Source organism: Triturus cristatus, chromosome 4_1 (assembly GCF_964204655.1).
Source record: "Triturus cristatus chromosome 4_1, aTriCri1.1, whole genome shotgun sequence".
Lineage (NCBI taxonomy): Eukaryota > Metazoa > Chordata > Amphibia > Caudata > Salamandridae > Triturus > Triturus cristatus.
The window spans coordinates 146,280,829-146,298,637 of record NC_140585.1 but is presented as its reverse complement, the minus strand read 5'-3'; positions in this window follow the sequence as shown (position 1 = coordinate 146,298,637).

Below are 17,809 nucleotides of genomic sequence, written 5' to 3'. Positions count from 1 at the left end.
AAGGCCCCACTGATGTAGGTTGTATGCACATTACACCATATCGAGTCACACTCAAAGCAGGAGTGGTATTACCACGAATGCGACAATACAAGTTACCTCCAGATGCTGTAGTGGTTTTACTGCAAATCATTGACGAGCTCATTGCACAAGGAGTGGTTGTAGAAACCGACTCCAATGTATGTCATTCTCCGATCATTCCGATTCTTAAACGAACTGATCCAAAAGCACCCCCAGTATATCGATTAGTTATTGATCTGCGCGAATTGAATAAATGCATTGTACCACAATATCCCGTGGTCCCAGATATCTCTTTATTACTGACAGCTATTGATTCAGAAGCAACGTTCTTTACTGTAATTGACCTCAAGAACGCCTTCTTTAGCGTCCCAATCGATCCGGAAAGCCAATATTTGTTCGGATTTAGTTTAAATGGACGAAGTTTTAAATTCGCACGCGCGCCTCAAGGATTTACAGAAAGTCCTAGCATCTACAGCCAAGCACTGAAAAGACAACTTGACAGTATCCACATGCCAGTTAACACTGCACTGCTTCAGTATGTCGATGATCTGCTGATCACCGCCCGAAGCGAACCCGAATGTGAAAAAGCCTCACTGACGGTTTTACATTTTCTGGCCGACAAGGGGCACAAGGTGTCCCCTTCGAAGCTGCAATTCTGTGCCCAGCAAGTTGTGTACCTAGGGCACTTGCTGTCCAAGGGGGGGAGACAGCTCACACCTGACCGCATCCAGTTAATTGTAAACATGCCACCACCCAAGACACAAAAGGAGGTACGGGCCTTTATAGGCCTCACTTCGTACTGTAGGCAGTGGATTCCCCAATATGCATTTCTAGCAAAACCACTCATTCAGTTGACAACCCAGGAGGCAGCGACATCGACTGTCCTCCCTTGGACTCCAGAACATACACAAGCATTTGAAGACTTAAAGAAAGCTTTATGTCAAGCACCTGTTTTAGCGACACCATGTTACAGTAAGCCTTTTACACCCTTTGTTACAGAACGCGAAGGTACTGCCTTGTCAGTACTCACTCAGGAACAAGCAGGTTCACACAAGCTGTGTGCTTACTTTTCTAGCACATTAGATCCAGTAGCCCAGGCTCTACCTACGTGTCTGAAATCAGTTGCAGCAACAGCTCTAGCGATCAGACAAAGCGATTCCATAGTATTAGGACATCAATTGACAGTACAAGTACCACACGCAGTAGAGGTTCTCTTGAACCGGACACAAACACAACACTTGACTATAGCACGACTGACAGGTTACGAACTAACATTGTTTCAACCACACATAGAAATCAGACGTTGTAGTACATTAAATCCTGCCACACTTTTGCCATTAAGTGGAACAGACCCACTGGCACATGATTGCATTGAAGTCATTACTATTACGACGAAACCCAGACAAGACATGACAGACGTCCCATTACCAGACCCTGACCTGACACTTTATGTAGATGGTTCATGTATGAGAACAAGTACAGGAGAGTTAGTGGCCGCTTATGCAGTCACGACAGACACCGAAGTCATTGAAACAAATTGTATTGACACATTATCAGCTCAAGCAGCAGAACTTATTGCTCTGACACAAGCCTGTATTCAAGCCAAGAATAGAAAAGTTAACATATACACAGATTCACGTTATGCATTCGGAGTTGTACACGACTTCGGAGTCCTTTGGCGAGAGAGAGGTTATTTGACTTCTCACGGTGCCAACATTCAACACGGTCCCCTCATTCAAGCCCTGTTAGATGCAATACATCTACCTACTTCAATATCTATCATGAAGTGTAAGGCCCATACAAAAGTCACCGATATTATTTCCCAGGGTAACGACCTAGCAGACCGAACAGCTAAGCAAACAGCACAGAATAGGACTCATGTAACTGACTTGACAAAGACAATAGTTCCGACGCCGACACACTGCATGACAGTTAGGGATCCCGCCCTTGATGTGATTGACATACAGACACATGCTACACCAGAGGAAATAAAGAAATGGACTGAATTAGGAGGGATCCAAACAGATCAGGGATGGATGACGAAGGGAAAATCTATATGGTTTCTCCCCGACTCAATGGTTCAAGTTATCATTAACACAATACATAGTCCAGCACATCTAGGAGAGAAAGCTATGTTAGACAGTATTCAACACATTTGGTTCAACAAAAACTTACGAGCTGCAGCCAAACAGAAAGTCCGAACTTGTATGATTTGTTGTCAGTTCAACCCAGGTAAAGGCGTACCTGTAGAGCAGGGTGGATTTCAACCTCCCGATCACACTTTTGAAGTCCTCCAGATGGATTATATCCAGATGGAACGATGTCGAGGATTCAAATATGTCCTCGTAGTTGTATGCGCTCTTTCCCGTTGGACAGAGGCATATCCCGTCTCAGATTACACTGCCCCGACTACTGCCAAACAATTAGTTTGGGAATTCTTCCCACGGTATGGTTTGCCCCGTATCGTGTACTCAGATAATGGCCAGCCGTTCTCATCCGAGCTAATGAAACACATTTCACTCTTGTTAGGCTATCAATGGAAATTCCACTGTGTCCGACATCCCGAGGCAGCAGGTCTCGTGGAACGTCATAATCAGACCCTGAAAATACGACTTTCTAAAATCTGTAGAGAGAAAGGCGTCGACTGGATAGTAGCCTTACCAGTTGCACTCTTTTACATGAGAATGGTAGCACATTCTCGCACAGGGCTATCCCCGTACGAGGTGGTCTTCGGTAGGCCACCAAATATGTGGGGGACGCCTATACCTCGTAAAATCACTGATGTTGATTGTAATATGCTGACAGATTACCTTGCTTCCTTGATGTCTGCACTACAATCTTGCCGTTCACAGGTAGCTGCAGCCTTTCCCGACAACACCGAGGTGAAGCCCCATGAAGTGGTTCCTGGAAACTTTGTTTTCATACGAAACTTCGACAGGAGGAGCCCGTTGGAGCCTCGCTGGCAAACACCAAAGCTGGTACTTCTAACGACGAGGACAGCAGTGAAGGTTGAGGGTCGCAAGGGTTGGTTACACTCGAGCCATATCAAGAAATTTCATGGACTACCATCTGATTTGAACTCTCAGCCCTGCCCCCTTCCACAGACTGATTCAAAACTCCCCCTGGTTGAAAAGACCGAATCTCAAAACTATAAACTGAAACTAAGGTCTAGCAAGTCAGACAATTCGATTGTTTAAGTCCTCTCCAAGGTGAATCGGTTGAATTAAGTCTCTGACATGTATCCTCTAGACCGAATTAGAGAGAGAAATAGACAGAAACAGCTCAAGAAACATGCATACTGTAAATCACTTCATAGTCACTGTATAGTGACATTGTTGATTATGTTTTTTCTAAGTCTTTTTATTATTGCTACAAGTATACTGTTGCACATGTACTATCCTATTTTCAAGCGTGCTTATTCTGCTTACAATGTTACTGCCGAACATTCTTTTAGTGAACTACCTCCACATGAGTTGTCCTATAGATTTGCGCTGCGCAACAACACATTCATTAGTATGTTACACCATTTCCATCAGACCAGCAATGCTACAAATTGTTGGATATGTGGCCGACTTCCTCCCTATCAGAAATACAAAGGAGTTCTGCCTCTCTTTCCGTACCCGTTTACACACAATGGTTCCTGTGGAGCATGGTTTAGTTTGATTAACTCTTTAGATTCAAACACTGTAGTTTACCAGAGCAACTGGGTATGGGGAAACCTGAACTTAGTTTTGCTTAAAGCCTGTTATCCTAACAAGGAGGGACTTCCCAAAAGAACAGGAACTGATCTAGAAAATGAAGTATATGGATTAGGTAATTTTACACTTAACCTCATGATTCTGAATGTTGAATCTGAAGCTGCACTAGTCTTGCCTGCTATGTCAGTATTACCAGTCAAAGGAGAATTCTGTGTAAGAAAGAATGGTTCAGTATACCTGGGTCATAGTAAATGTACTACTGTGATCGAATTCAGTGATAAAGGCAAGTCTACATTTAGAGCTTCCCGTCATTCCTACTTCATATGTGGTCATACCGCATATATACGCCTACCTCTAGATTGGGATGGTACCTGTTACATTGCATTCCTTCTGCCACCTGTTTTCCTAGCCCCTCCTGATTATCATAGAAATACCAATCTAGTACACCATAGACCCCAGAGAGATATCCCGATTGTTGACTACACTGAAACAGCATGGGAACAATATACAGACTTCAATAAAGGTCTCTTTCCTTACATAGGTGTTGTCTCAAATAGTAAACTGATACGTAGGTTAACCAGAACCCTTGAAGCAGTAGTGAATGAAACTACTTCCGCCCTAGGCAACTTAACAGAGGAGCAGTCTGCGATGCGGATTGTTGTTCTCCAAAATCGTCTTGTCCTTGACGTCATCCTAGCCGATAGGGGCGGAGCTTGTAGGGTCATCGGATCAAGTTGCTGTGTTTTCATCCCAGAAAACGCGCCATCCGTATATAAAGCCATAACTCGTCTTCACAAGATTGCAAACCAGATACATCAGAATCCAGGCACCTGGACATGGTCCGGTTGGTTCTGGAGCGTGTTGTCAGCCTGGGGATGGAAAGTCTTATCCTTCCTAGGTATTGGCCTTCTCATAGTATTCAGTTGTTGCCTGTGTCTACAATGTGGACCAGCGATTTGCGGCCTGTGTGCCACATCATGTATTCCACGTTCAAGTTTTCATTCAAAATCCCGGAAGAAGAAAGAAGAGCAAATGATGTTACATGAACAGATTGATGGATTCCTGAAGATCGATATTTCATGAAGGGTCCGTAGGGGACAAGGAGGGAATGCGGAAATATGAATTTTTATGATCAATTGTGTCCCCTATCTAGACCCCAACGGCTCCATGTACATGCTACAAGTACATGTATGTTCCCTCCACTTCAAGCTATGAAGACGCAAATACAACTGTGTCCAACGTTAATATGTCCTCTTTCAGATCTGCCATGAATGGGTCAGATATTCCGTTCCTAAGTATGCCTTGCCACCGTCTTTATATGGTATACTTTTCACGTTTTCCAGCTCTGGCAAGGTAGGCCCTGAATTCTGCCATCGAGCTTTTCCTGCTTCTGCCTCTGAATGCTCCAGCCTGGACCTGCATCTGTATCAATGACCTTTGTCTTACTCCCTGCGCGGCTAACGGTGCTTAGCCCGGCCTGTTGCCTGCCAAAACTGTATTCAGCCTTCAAGTTATCTGCTCCGCTCCTCGAGAAATGCATTCCTGTCTAGTAGCTTAGGTAAACATCCCTTCAGCTGCAGAGCAAAGGGCCCGGCCTTACTGTCTCCGTGCAAGTAATACATGACTTTCGTTACCATGGTAGGCCCATGCCCCCTCGCATCTCATGTAGACACTTAGACGCTTGTACACGCACTAGCAGTCAGTATAGAATAGGCTCTGTCCGAAAAGACCTTTCCTTCCAGATAATATAGTTCCTTAAACACAAGATATTAGATATGATTTGGGATTAGGTTGTCCTGACATCCCAGACTTCTGTCTCCTCATGTAGGGCTAAATGTCGAGTTCCCTTCACCCTCTAAGTTGCACGTCAATCACACGTCATGCGGCTGCGCGCGCATCTCTGCCATGTATTTCTGCTGACTTTGCAGGATTCTTTTATGGATCCACCCACTTGTGTCATCATCATAATGACGTTTCTAGTATACGCCTTTATGCACGCCTATTGTAACGCCTTTTTTATTACGTATGTGTATTCTTATCTTTCCTATCAGCTGTTACGCCTCCTGCATCTGTCTTTACTGTAATGCATTTAATATAAATATGACAACCTGTCAATAATGTGCTGCTGATCCCTTCCTGAACCTTCGTGGTGACGGAACTCGATTGCCTGGTTCGAACCATCATTCCTTTGTAAGGAATAAATTCCCTTTTATAACCTCAAATACCACGGATTCTGCCTCTTATTTTTACTGAGTTATTCTTCTTGAATTTTACCGCATAAATTAAGTCTAGGTAATTTAAATTTACCACAGGCCGCAGAGCGCGGCCGGGGCTGAGGACAGATACCGACGTCAGACGCTCCTGCAGTGGCTTCCCCCTGCCCATCGCCGACCTCCAGACACACCGGTAAGGCGGGGGCGAGCTGAGGCTTGGCTGGGGGCACGGGGCTGCCATGGTGGGCCTGAACATGACTTGCGGGGCTGGCGAGGAGTACCCCATCTAGCTCCGGACGGCCCTGGGTGCGGCGGGGGGTGCGTTATCTCTGCTGTTGATGCCCCCCCCCACAGGGCGCGACACGAGGACTCAGCTACTTGTCCTGGCTCTCCGCGATACTGTCAGTGCAGGAGGCGCCTGATTGGGACTGCCCCCGGGGCTCGTGGCCCTTCTCCTGGCAAGAACTACTGCCTCTGGCGCATGGTGGATGTCTGTGGGCCCTCCGATTTACCAGCTTCGCAGGCGGGTCACAGTCAGTGGTGACCAGGGTACAGCCCGGTTCTCTCCCTGCCGTACACGTCCAGGCCCTAACTATATTGGTGGGGCTGCTCCGTGTTGGGGATCAGACTCCGAGACTAGGGGGCCGACCGACACAATGGGGAAGACGGATGCCAAACACGCCAAACAATCCCGGCTTCCATTCGAGGCTCCAACCAAAAAATCCCACGCCCTTCCGCCGGGAGACGGTGATTCTGCGGGAGGCGGCACAGAAGAGGTGGATTGGAAAGCGCTCCTCCTGAACATGCAGACCAGCCTCACCTCCATTGACGCCAAGATCGATGGTATGTCGCGCCGCCTGGACTCCGTGGTGCATTGACTGGACCAGCACGAGGAGCGGTTTCAGGAGGCGGAACAGCGGGTCTCCGGGTTGGAAGATGGCGCAACGGCCACCACGTCCAAGGTATCGCAGATGGAGCGATTGCTGAAGGTAATCGCTGAAAAAAATGAGGATTTAGAGGCGAGATCGCGCTGAAACAACGTACGCCTTATTGGTCTGGCAGAGACTACCTCTGTGGGCAAGATGGAACTTTTCATCGAGAAACTTATCTCCGACCTCTTCGGCGCGGACGCCTTCTCTCCTCAGCTGGTGGTGGAACGGGCTCACCACACTTTGGGCCCTCGCCCCGTACCCGGAGCGCCCCCAAGGCCTATAGTCATCCGTTTTTTTAATTACAGGGATCGGGACACCCTTCTACGACTTGCCAGAGAAAAACAACCAGTCCTCTTTGAAAATACCACGCTCTCCTTCTTTCCAGACTTTACACAATCTGTACAAGATGCACGTCGCAAATTTGGACAGGTCAAGAAACGACTGCTTCAACATGGACTTCAATACTCCATGTTATACCCGGCCCGGCTACGGGTTGTCCATCATGGCAAGCCCCACATATTTCAGGATCCTGCCCAAGTTGAACTGTTTCTGAAAGACCACAAAAGATCTATTGAACTGGCCCACTCCACTTCGGGGAGTGCGAGATCCCGATCGCCCACTTCTGCCCTTGACTGACTGGGGATCTCCAGCTGCCGTTAAGCTCCGTTGATGATACTCTTTTGATGTGCACCTGTTTTGCCTCTGCCTTTTTTTTTTTCTGTGAAGTTAAATTGCTGCTCAATATGTGACTCTGTGCTCTCGCCGTTATGGTGGAGCTACCACCTATCAGTCTTTGCCCTCCCTTATTTTTTGATGGTTCCTTGACGATGTTTTAACTTGATTACGCCCTGGCACCAACCTCCCCCTCCCGTGTTTCTCCACTGGATCTTGGCTCCAGGGGATAGCGGGTGCGATATCGGGGGAGTGGGATGGCGGGTCTGGGCCCCTGTTGTCCCCCACTTGGGTGTTCCCTAATGAGTGAATGACAAGACATTGTAGGTTTGTGAGGGGTGGGGAAGATGCCCGGCATGATTGGGATGTCGGAGTGGGTGGGTGGGTGGGTTCTCAGGGATTCGTTTTAAGTTTGTTGTTTTTTTTTAGCATGAGCATTACACGCATATTTGTTGATGTAGCACAGTATGCCGCCCTTAATAGCTGGCTACATGTTTGGGACAGCCGCCGGGTGGATTTAGTGACCTGGGGTTCCCGTATCCGAGGACCTAGCGCACGCCACACACACTGAGCAGGTGGGGGGGGGGACTGCTCACCGCCATTTCTTGGAATGTCAGGGGATTGGGAGACCCGAGGAGGAGGCGGCGAATCTTGGGTGCTTTGGTTAAACTGCATGTTCAGGTGGTCTTCCTGCAGGAGAGACATATGGACCCTCTCCGTAGGGGATCCTTTGCTGCTAGATGGGCTGCGGCCTCGATTTTCGCGTCGTACTCATCCTATGCCAGAGGCACTGCTATTCTCTTAAAACGAGGGGTTCCTTATGTTCCCCTGGGTACAGCCAAGGATACAGAGGGCCGATATTGTATAGCGTGGGGCAGGATAGGCATCGAGACTATTACCCTGGCCTGCTCTTACGGACCTAATTGCGATGACCCACGCATCTTCATTGCTCTTTGGAACAGGATCCGTGAGGTAGGCTCCACGCACCTCATCTGGGGAGGTGACTTCAACGCTGTTTTAGACCCTGCCATGGATAGATCCAACCCCTCTGCTTGCCACTATGATAACTCAAACAAATACCTGAGGGACATATGCGACACTCAAGATGTCGTGGATACCTGGCGCCACTTACACCCGACCTCCATGGAGGGCACGCACTGGAATACTGTTATGCCACGTGGGCCAGACTAGATTACATTATGGTAAATAGGGCACTGGCCCCCTCCCTGGTCACTGTACAACACGTAGGCCGCACATTCTCCGACCATTCTCCGGTGCTCGCCAAGTTCCGCTTACCAGACATAATGGGTAGATCCCCGACATGGCGACTCCAGCCCAACATCTTACTCGATGAACTGTTACGATCAGAACTAGGTCAGGAACTAGAAGACTTCATTTCCCGTAACAAGGGGTCGGTAGACCGCGTGGCCACCCTATGGGAAGCACTGAAGGTCACGATTCGGGGAGTCTGCATCTCTAAGAGCTCCGGGGTGTTGAAGGCCCTACGCGCCACACTACATAATTTGGAATCCACGCTACATACCCTGGAAACTAGTCCAGACTTTGCCGTCAACACAGATGCGCAAGCGCAGTACCGTGCGGCGATGTCAGAATACACTTCCACTGCTGACAGAGAGGTACGCTTCCGGGGCAAATACTTCAGGGCTCGGGCATACGGGGAGGGTGAGCATCCCGGTAGATCCCTTGCGAGCGCGGTCCGACCACTGCATGGCTCCAATTTTGTGTTAGAACTTAAGGGGGAAGAGGGGGTTCCCATACGCGACACACAGTCGCTCTTGGCGGCTTTCACTACACACTATTCTACACTTTACTCTTCCACCAGAGTTGGCACACTGGACATGGACGACTACCTGAGAGAGCTCACCCTGGGCTGGCTCTCGGATCGCCAGCGTGAGTTCTTGGCGGAACCCATAAGCCTGGACGAGATCAGAGATGCAATCAATCAGATGGCACCTGGAAAGGCCCCCGGTCTGGATGGTTTGCCCATGGATTTCTATAAGGCCTATATAGATATCCTAGCTCCGGTACTCCGGGAAGTTTTTCTGGAGGCGCATGAGTCTGGTGCGCTCCCCCCATCAATGCAGGAAGCGCTGATTACTTCCCTACTGAAACCGGGTTAACCGCCTCATTCTTGCGACTCTTACTGCCCCCTTTCTTTAATTAACTGTGACGCAAAAATTCTGGCCAAGGTCCTAGCCAACCATTTACAGCTGTTACTGGGCGGTCTGGTGCTGTCAGATCAGGCTGGGTTCGTTCCTGGCAGAGCCACTTCCAATAATCTTCGGACGCTTTTCTCCATTATGCACAATGTAGACCCTGATTTGCCACTGGTGGCGGTCTTTTTGGACGCCACCAAGGCCTTTGACTCCCTGGAATGGGACTATCTGCACTGTATCCTGCGCAATATGGGATTCCCACTGGGTTTCACACGCTGGATCGATATCCTGTATGACCGGCCGATCGCTAGGGTGGGGATAAATGGGCGGATATCGGAGGCTTTCGCGGTCTCGCGGTGCACCCGTCAGGGGTGCCCCCTATCCCCGTTATTGTTCGCGGTGGCGATGGAGCCGCTGGCTGCCCGGCTCCGACAACATCACTGCGTTGTCTCCAGAGAGAGGTGCTAATCTCCTTATATGCGGATGACATCACACTATACATCCGGGATCCCGCCACTAACCTAAATCCCATCCTTCGGGAGTTTATTCGCTTCGCGGGCATGTCTGGGGCTCATATTAACTGGGGCAAGTCCACTGTCTTTCCGCTGACCGCGGCTGCTCAGCCGTTCCAGCTGGAATACCCCTTACGCTGGGAGGAGGATGAAGTCAGATACCTGGGCATACTTCTCTCTCGTGATCGGGAGGAGTTGATGCGGCTGAACTATGGTCGCACCTTTGATCACATTCAGACCTGCGTGGCCAGGTGGATTACGCTGCCTCTCTCCCTCGCAGGCCGAGCCTCCCTCATCAAGATGGTGGTTCTTCCTAAACTCCTCTACCTCTTCCTAAATATCCCATATTACCCAGGCCGGTCTTTTTTTCAACTCCTGCGCTCTGAGATTATTCGACTGGTCTGGGGAGGAAAGAGGCCACGCCTCAGTTGGGAGACATTGACTCGTCCTTTCGTGCAGGGGGGGTTAGACCTGCCGAACTTTGAGCTGTACTATTATAGCGCACAAGCCCACTTCATTCATCACTGGATCCACCCCACTCCCTTCCTACCACAGACAGCTGTGGAACATTGGCTGGCGGATCCTATCCCACTGACAGGAGCGATATTTAGTGCGCCTGAGACATGAACGACATACCGCACCACTATTTCCAGCTCCATTCTAGCGTGGCGATACATAGCGAAACTCACCCACACGACAATGCTCTATTCTCCATTGCTTCCCCTGGCATATCACCCCCTGCTGCCCCTCTTACAAGAACAATTGTTTAAAAACTTTATGGCCAAATTCCATATCAAGACATGGGGGGATCTCTATCATGATGGCCTCTTCCGCTCCCTGACACATTTATTCAATGACAGTGCCCCAACCTCCATGGACACATCCCTTTATATCAGGCTTCGTAGTGGTATCCGAGCACTGACGGGGGAATTCCCTAGCGAACCACCCATTTTAGAGCCCCTCCATCAGCTACTCAAGGCTGTCACTCCTTCACACGCGGTCTCCACCCTATACCACTCATTACCCACTTCACCAGATTCCCTGCCTTATAGGGCACGGGCCAAATGGGAGGAGGAATTGGGTCAGCCCATAGATGACGAGCTTTGGAGCTATTGCTGCTTGCAAACCGAACAAATCTCCTCCAGCAGTAGGTTTAGGGTGATTCACTATAAATTCCTACATCGGCTGTATTGTACTCCGGCGCACATGCACAGGGTGGGCCTCCGAGAGGAAGATCTCTGCTGGCGCTGCCATGCTCCCGCGGCAGACTTCCTCCATACGGCATGGGGATGCCGTGAATTAGCCACTTACTGGCAACATGTGTATTCCGGCATTTCGGAAATGATTGACGTCCCTCTTGTACCCTCTCCGACGCAGGCACTATTGGGCTACAACAAAACTATTAAGAAGCCGGTTCGAAGATTTGTCACAATCGCCCTTCTCATGCCTAAGAGACTCGTAGCCTGTAGATGGGGGAGGGGTAGAGCTCCTAAATTTAAGGATTGGATCAAAGACATGGTTCACTGTCAGGACAATGTACTTCTATACGCAGAACTCCTCCCTTCCGCATCCCGGCCGATTGACATTTGGGGTCCCCTTCAAACGTATCTGTTGTCACACCCGCAGATATAACTCACTTTCTCAACCCCATCAACATTAGATCTTCATGCAATTCATTCGAGGCTGCACCCCAACTGAGGAGGCGGGAATTGTTAGGATGTCACCAAGCAACGAGACCTTAGTCCCCCTCTACCTCTCTTGTTCTCTGCATGGATGGATCTCATGGTACTGCTATATTGCGCTATGTGTTGGAGAAGGAGGGAGGGAGTGACATTGCACAGTACTGGAAGTCGCCTTTACATGCCCGGTGCATACTACTATGAAACGATTACTGACTGCGAAGTCTTCCACGGTAGATATGACCTGTTCTTCGAGTTTGCATCCTATTATCACTGTCTCATATGCCGCAGCCGGCCCCTAGAGGGTTGTAAGCAGGCAGCTGTGTTCAACTTTAAACTCCACCTTCATACCAGGCCGCCGGCCACTTGATGGTTGTAGGCATGAGGCTGTGTAATGTGTAATCATGCTGAATAAAGGTTTTTGAAAAACAAAAAAAAAAAAACAAAAACAAAAAAAAAAAAAAAGGATCTTCGCCTCGGTGTTTAGCAGTGAGATTGGGCGATAGGAGGCGCAATCATGCGGTGGTTTATTAGGCCAGTCTCTGGTCTCGGGGAAGAATTTCCGTAAGCTATCAGTGTACATAGCCAATAGATGCGGAACGATGTGGGTAGCTGCTTTCTTATAGAATGCCACCGGAATTCCGTTGGGCCCCAGTGCCTTCCCAGTGCGGAGGGCGGCAATTGCAAGTGTAATTTCCTCCGCGGTCAGGTCTGCCTCAAGGGCCGCCACCTCGGACGGGGCCAGCACCGGCATAGCAATGTCCCGGAGGAATGCCAGATTGTCCACAACTGTGGACGAGGCCTCCGGAGTGTAGATCTTTTCGTAATGCGACGACATGGCCTCCGCGATCAGTCGAGGCTCCGACGTGAAGCCCCCCGCCTCCAACTGGATCCGTGCCACCCATCGTGCTGCACGTTCCTTTTTCTCCAGCCAGGCTAGCAGTCTACCCGCCTTATCCCCTAGTTCATAGATCGTGTGCTGCGTTGTAGCGTGTCTAGCCTGTGCCGCCTCCCAAAGATATGATTTATACTCTTGTTGCGCCAGAAGCATTTTATGTGTGGTGTCGTCGTCCGAGTGCGTAGCATGGTCGGCCTCTGCCGCAGTCACCCCCTGTTCCAGTTCGAGTACCACTCTTCGTTGAGTTTTCTTGTGATCTGCCACCATCGAGATTGCCTGCCCGCGAAGGACCGTTTTGTACGCCTCCCACAGTGTCGTTGGGCTGGTCACCGAGTCCTTATTTTCTGCTAAATACTGTTTGGTCGTTACCAGAAGGGCTTTATTAATTTTAGGTATTTTGAGGTAGCCAGGGTGAATTGGAAAAACTCTACGGTTCTGTGGGGCGAAGGTTGCAAATGTAACAAGAACTGGGGAGTGGTCTGAGATGCCCCTGGGCAGGTGCGTGACGTCCGTCATTCCCCTCAACCCCGTTGCTGGTACGAAGATGTAGTCAATGCGAGAGAGACTGTTATGGACCCCCGAATGAAATGTGTATTACCTGTCCTCCGGGCTGCGGGTTCTCCAGGTGTCTAGGAGGCCAAATGATTCCGCGAACTCGCGTAGTTTGGGAGTAGTACTACCGTGATCCCTGGTGGACGACCTGTCCATTAGCGGATCCATCGTCGCATTAAAGTCCCCACCTATGATTAGTTGGGAGCGACAACAGAAAATCTCCCAACGCCCGGAAAGTATCCTGATGTAGCGCTGGGGGGACATATACCGTCACTAAGTTATACATTTTCCCCTCCCGCTGGCAGGTCAGTGCCGCGAAGCGACCCTGATCCTCGCCACGGGAGTCAACAATAATCAGGGGGAAGCGTTTATTCACTAGTATGCCCACCCCATGGGAACCTGACGTGAATGCAGAATGTATCACCATTTTAAACCCCCATCTATCCAGTGCCTTCATAGTCGTGCCCACCAAGTGTGTTTCCTGCAGGAGCGCCACTGCTGGCCCCTTGCGCTTAAGGTATTGGAGAACCAGCCCCCGTTTGATTTTATCCCCCAATCCATTCACATTCCAGGACATTATTCTGAACAAGGGGCTGGGTGGTTGCGTACTCCCCACATTTAAGCTAGTATTTGCCTCCGAAGTGGGCTTGTGTTCCGCTTCCGTCATGTAGGGTAGTAGAAATGTGGCTAAACATGTACACTATCCTTCGTGTGATAACAGGCCTAGGTTGCGTCAATCGCCAATGTGTAGCTGCAACATACATAACAAAACATGAAAAAACTTTCCCGTGGTCCCCCCATCTCCCCACCCCCCTCCCTGCCTCCCTGCCCAGCGGATTTGGAACTACCCGCCAACCATGTTGGTTTTTGTCTTGTTTTTATCTTGCAACTCACAGTTCAATACATTTAATTTTTCTGTCGCATCTGTCAAAAACGCTAAATCGAGCAACAATTGAGTGTTTGATAACAGTGTGGTATCTTCATTTCTAGACTCCATAAAAGCTTTGACTTCTGGCAATAGCGAAAGGAATCTTCGCAGTATTTTTCCCCTGCTAAGCCATCGGATCTGAGTGTGCAGTAAAAGGTCACCACACTCGGCTGATAGTTCTTCAAGGAACAATTTGAAGGTTCGGTGCTGCTTGGCCTTTGCACGAATTGAATTAATAATTTTAACAACAGGAGTCATGACATGATCAAACCCCATTACCTTGGCACATATTGCCTGTTGATGTATAATGCAATGGTAGTTCAATAACGGAGGGAAATCTGGATCTGCTTTACAATTGGCAATGAAGCCAGAATGACGCCCTATCATTGCGGGTGCACCATCAGTGGTTATCGCCACTAACTTTTTCAATGGGACATTTTGTTCCACAAAATAATTTTTCCCCTCATTGTGAATGTCAGATCCTCTGGTTGTGGTTTTCAGAGGCAACAAAGTTAAAAATTCCTCTTTATCAGTAAAATCTCCAAAAACCATTCTAACGAACATTGCCAACTGTGCAATATCGCTTGCATCAACAGATTCATCACATTGAAGAGAAAAATATTTGCATGTCTTCAAATCGCGCTCTAACTGATCTACCATGTTGGTCGATAATGCCGATACCCTTCTTGCCTTAGTGTTTGACCCTAACTGCACATCTGAAATGGCAGGCATAATTTCAGGGCTATTTTTAAAGTCTTTGAATAAGGACTGGGCCATTAGAAGCATTGCTTCCTTCACAACGGCTGCATCTGAAAATGTTGCTTTGTGCTTACTCAAGTGATGAGTAACTACAAAGGATGCTTCAGTTGCCGCAGTTGCTTTCTTCGTGGGCTTTGTAAAAAAAGATTGCTGAGTCTGCAATGCAGATTTCAGTTCATTTTCTTTCTGTGACCTCAGGCTGCTTCCTTTAGGGAACTTCCTCTCAAAATGAATGTGCTTGGTTGAAAAATGCCTCTCAACATTGCCCTTTTTTCCTACTGCAACTTTAGCTCCACAGATTAAACATACACAGTTGTCTTTAATTTGTGTAAATAAAAATTTGTTCTCCCACTCTTGATGGAAGTAGTAAGTCTTGCTCTTTGCCCTTTTGGAGAGACCTGGCTCTTCATCCATGATTAGCTGTTAAGGCTCTAAGCAAGACTAAAAATGTTGAGTACGTGTGCCCTACCTATGCTAATAATACTGCAACACTATGCCTCCCCTTTCTTCATCATCACACATGACAGCACCTTGAAATGCATAAGTTGAAGGTGCACTGTACAAAATCTATGAGGCCACGCAAAGCCACCCTGTATGGCCTTTAATGGCCTCATAGATATGGAGGCAAGGCCGTGCATGATGTGCTGCGTTACTCTACCCCAGCGAGGCGTTCCGTGAGTGGAGCGTGGACGCCCCTTCCTGTGTAAAAACAAATCTGTCTGCAAAACAGGCACCCTTGCACCATGGCACATGGGTGCCTGTGTTGGCACTTGGGGACAGCAGTTTGTGTGCCAGTGAAGGGAAAGAACAGGAATGCATCATATTATGTTAACATTTAAATGCAGTGCAAGCCACAACAGTGACACAACAAAAGCACAAGCCGTGCAAGCGGAGGCCAATGCTTGTCGGAATGGGACAGGAAAGAGGCCCTGGCACCAAATTAGAAGTAGCCCCAAAAGCCGGGTCTGGTGGCTCAGTGCACTAAAGCAGCCACTGCAGGGGCCTGTGTCCGACCTCATGGTCACAGGTTTAAATCCCAGTGGGTCCACTCAGTCTTTCATCCATTTGAGGTCGATAAAAGGAGTACCATTGAGCTGGGTAACAATAAACATCTGTTATTTAGCGCCAGGACACCTTCGGGTAATCGTGCGCTTTACAAATAGACCTGTTATGTTATGTTGTTAATATAGTGCAGGCAAATCAAATAGCTAAAAAAAGTGTCCCACATTTGCAAAATAAGTTCTAAACTTAGACATGTTGTATATCGGAGGTGTTTTGCAAGGTATGGAAGACTGGGCTAATTGTGCTTGCAGCAGGCAATGTTTGGTACTATCCGAAAAATTAACAACACAAAGCAGCCCACCAACCAATAAAATCGGCACACAGGCACACAAATAGCCAAAAATCCACAGACAAGCATTGGCACAGACCACCAACCAATAAAATCGTCCCACAAACAGCCCAAAAAACAAACAATATATAACATCCCGAGTGGCCACACGACACCATGGAGCAGTCAAGGCCTCACTGTGAAGAGGCCGGAGCTGGGAAGCCAGAGCTGCCAGTGTCCCTGAAGAGCGCACAGTGGCCAGTGAGTGCAAAGTGGTGACGAAGCTAAGGACTGTGAACTGTGTGAGGAGGTAGAGCAGGTGCAGTCCCAGGTGGCTTGATGGCCCTGTACTGAACAGTTTCTGGTGCCTGGGGGTGGGTGTGTCTGGACTGGAGTCTGGACTCAGTGCGGCCTTTGCCAATGCGTAGTGGAATTGTGGAGGACAGGGGGGATGGTGAGGAGGAGTAGACTGTGACCAGAGCCAGCGTGTATCTATTGGTCCCACAGTGAAACTGAAGCAGTCAAGTGTGGTGTGGCTGAGGGGCCGAACAAGGTTTCTGGGTGGCAATGGTGGCCCACAATAAACTCTGAGATGAATTTGGGTGCAAAGACATAATTGAATCACCTGTTCACTGCACCACTGAGTACCCTAAAACTGTGTGTGCTGCTGACACCGCAAAAGAGTTCGGCCACCTGCTTGCAACATGAAGGAGCACCCCAGCTGCCACCACAATGTGGACCCAGGGCTCTGGTTATCTGTCAACTGAGACTGGATTCTAGAAGGCTGCACTTCACCTGGCAGCGAGAGGGCTGCACGGTGAAGGAAGTCCTGCACCACTCAATGTTACTCAGCAAGAACCCCCCACCGTCTTTCGGATAAGGGGATTCTTCATAGCGAGCGGATGGACACACGTGCCTTACAAGCCCCTCGACTGGGTAAAAGTAAACACGCTGCTATAACGCCACCAGGGGTGGAGCAGCCCAAGAATCTACTGCTGCAACAGCTTCACCCATGTGTTTGGGCTGGATAGAACAGGCCTGGGACAGAAGAATGGGAGGACACAGTATTTCTATTTTGCCTTTTACCGACGCCTTCAGGGCAGCAGGCAAAGGGATTGTGCTGAAAGGAAATTAAATGTGTAAACCATTTTACAATGGTTTGGGAATTTAAAATTTTGCCAAAAAGGTACAGGACTGGATTTTGAATAGTAAATACGCCTCATGACTACTTAAGGAACAGTTTTGCTATCCAACATATTTTAAGAGTGGATTACCCCGAGGGCCGACTGAAGGCAGACAGGACCAGCCGGCGCGAGCGCGGGCTTCTGGCAGCTGTGTCTGTGCCCACCTGTCCCCTCAGCTGCTCAACGAGCCTTCCTGGTGTGAAGCCTCTGCCCGCCTCAGCCAGCAGACTCCGAGCAGCGGCATCACTGACTCACTG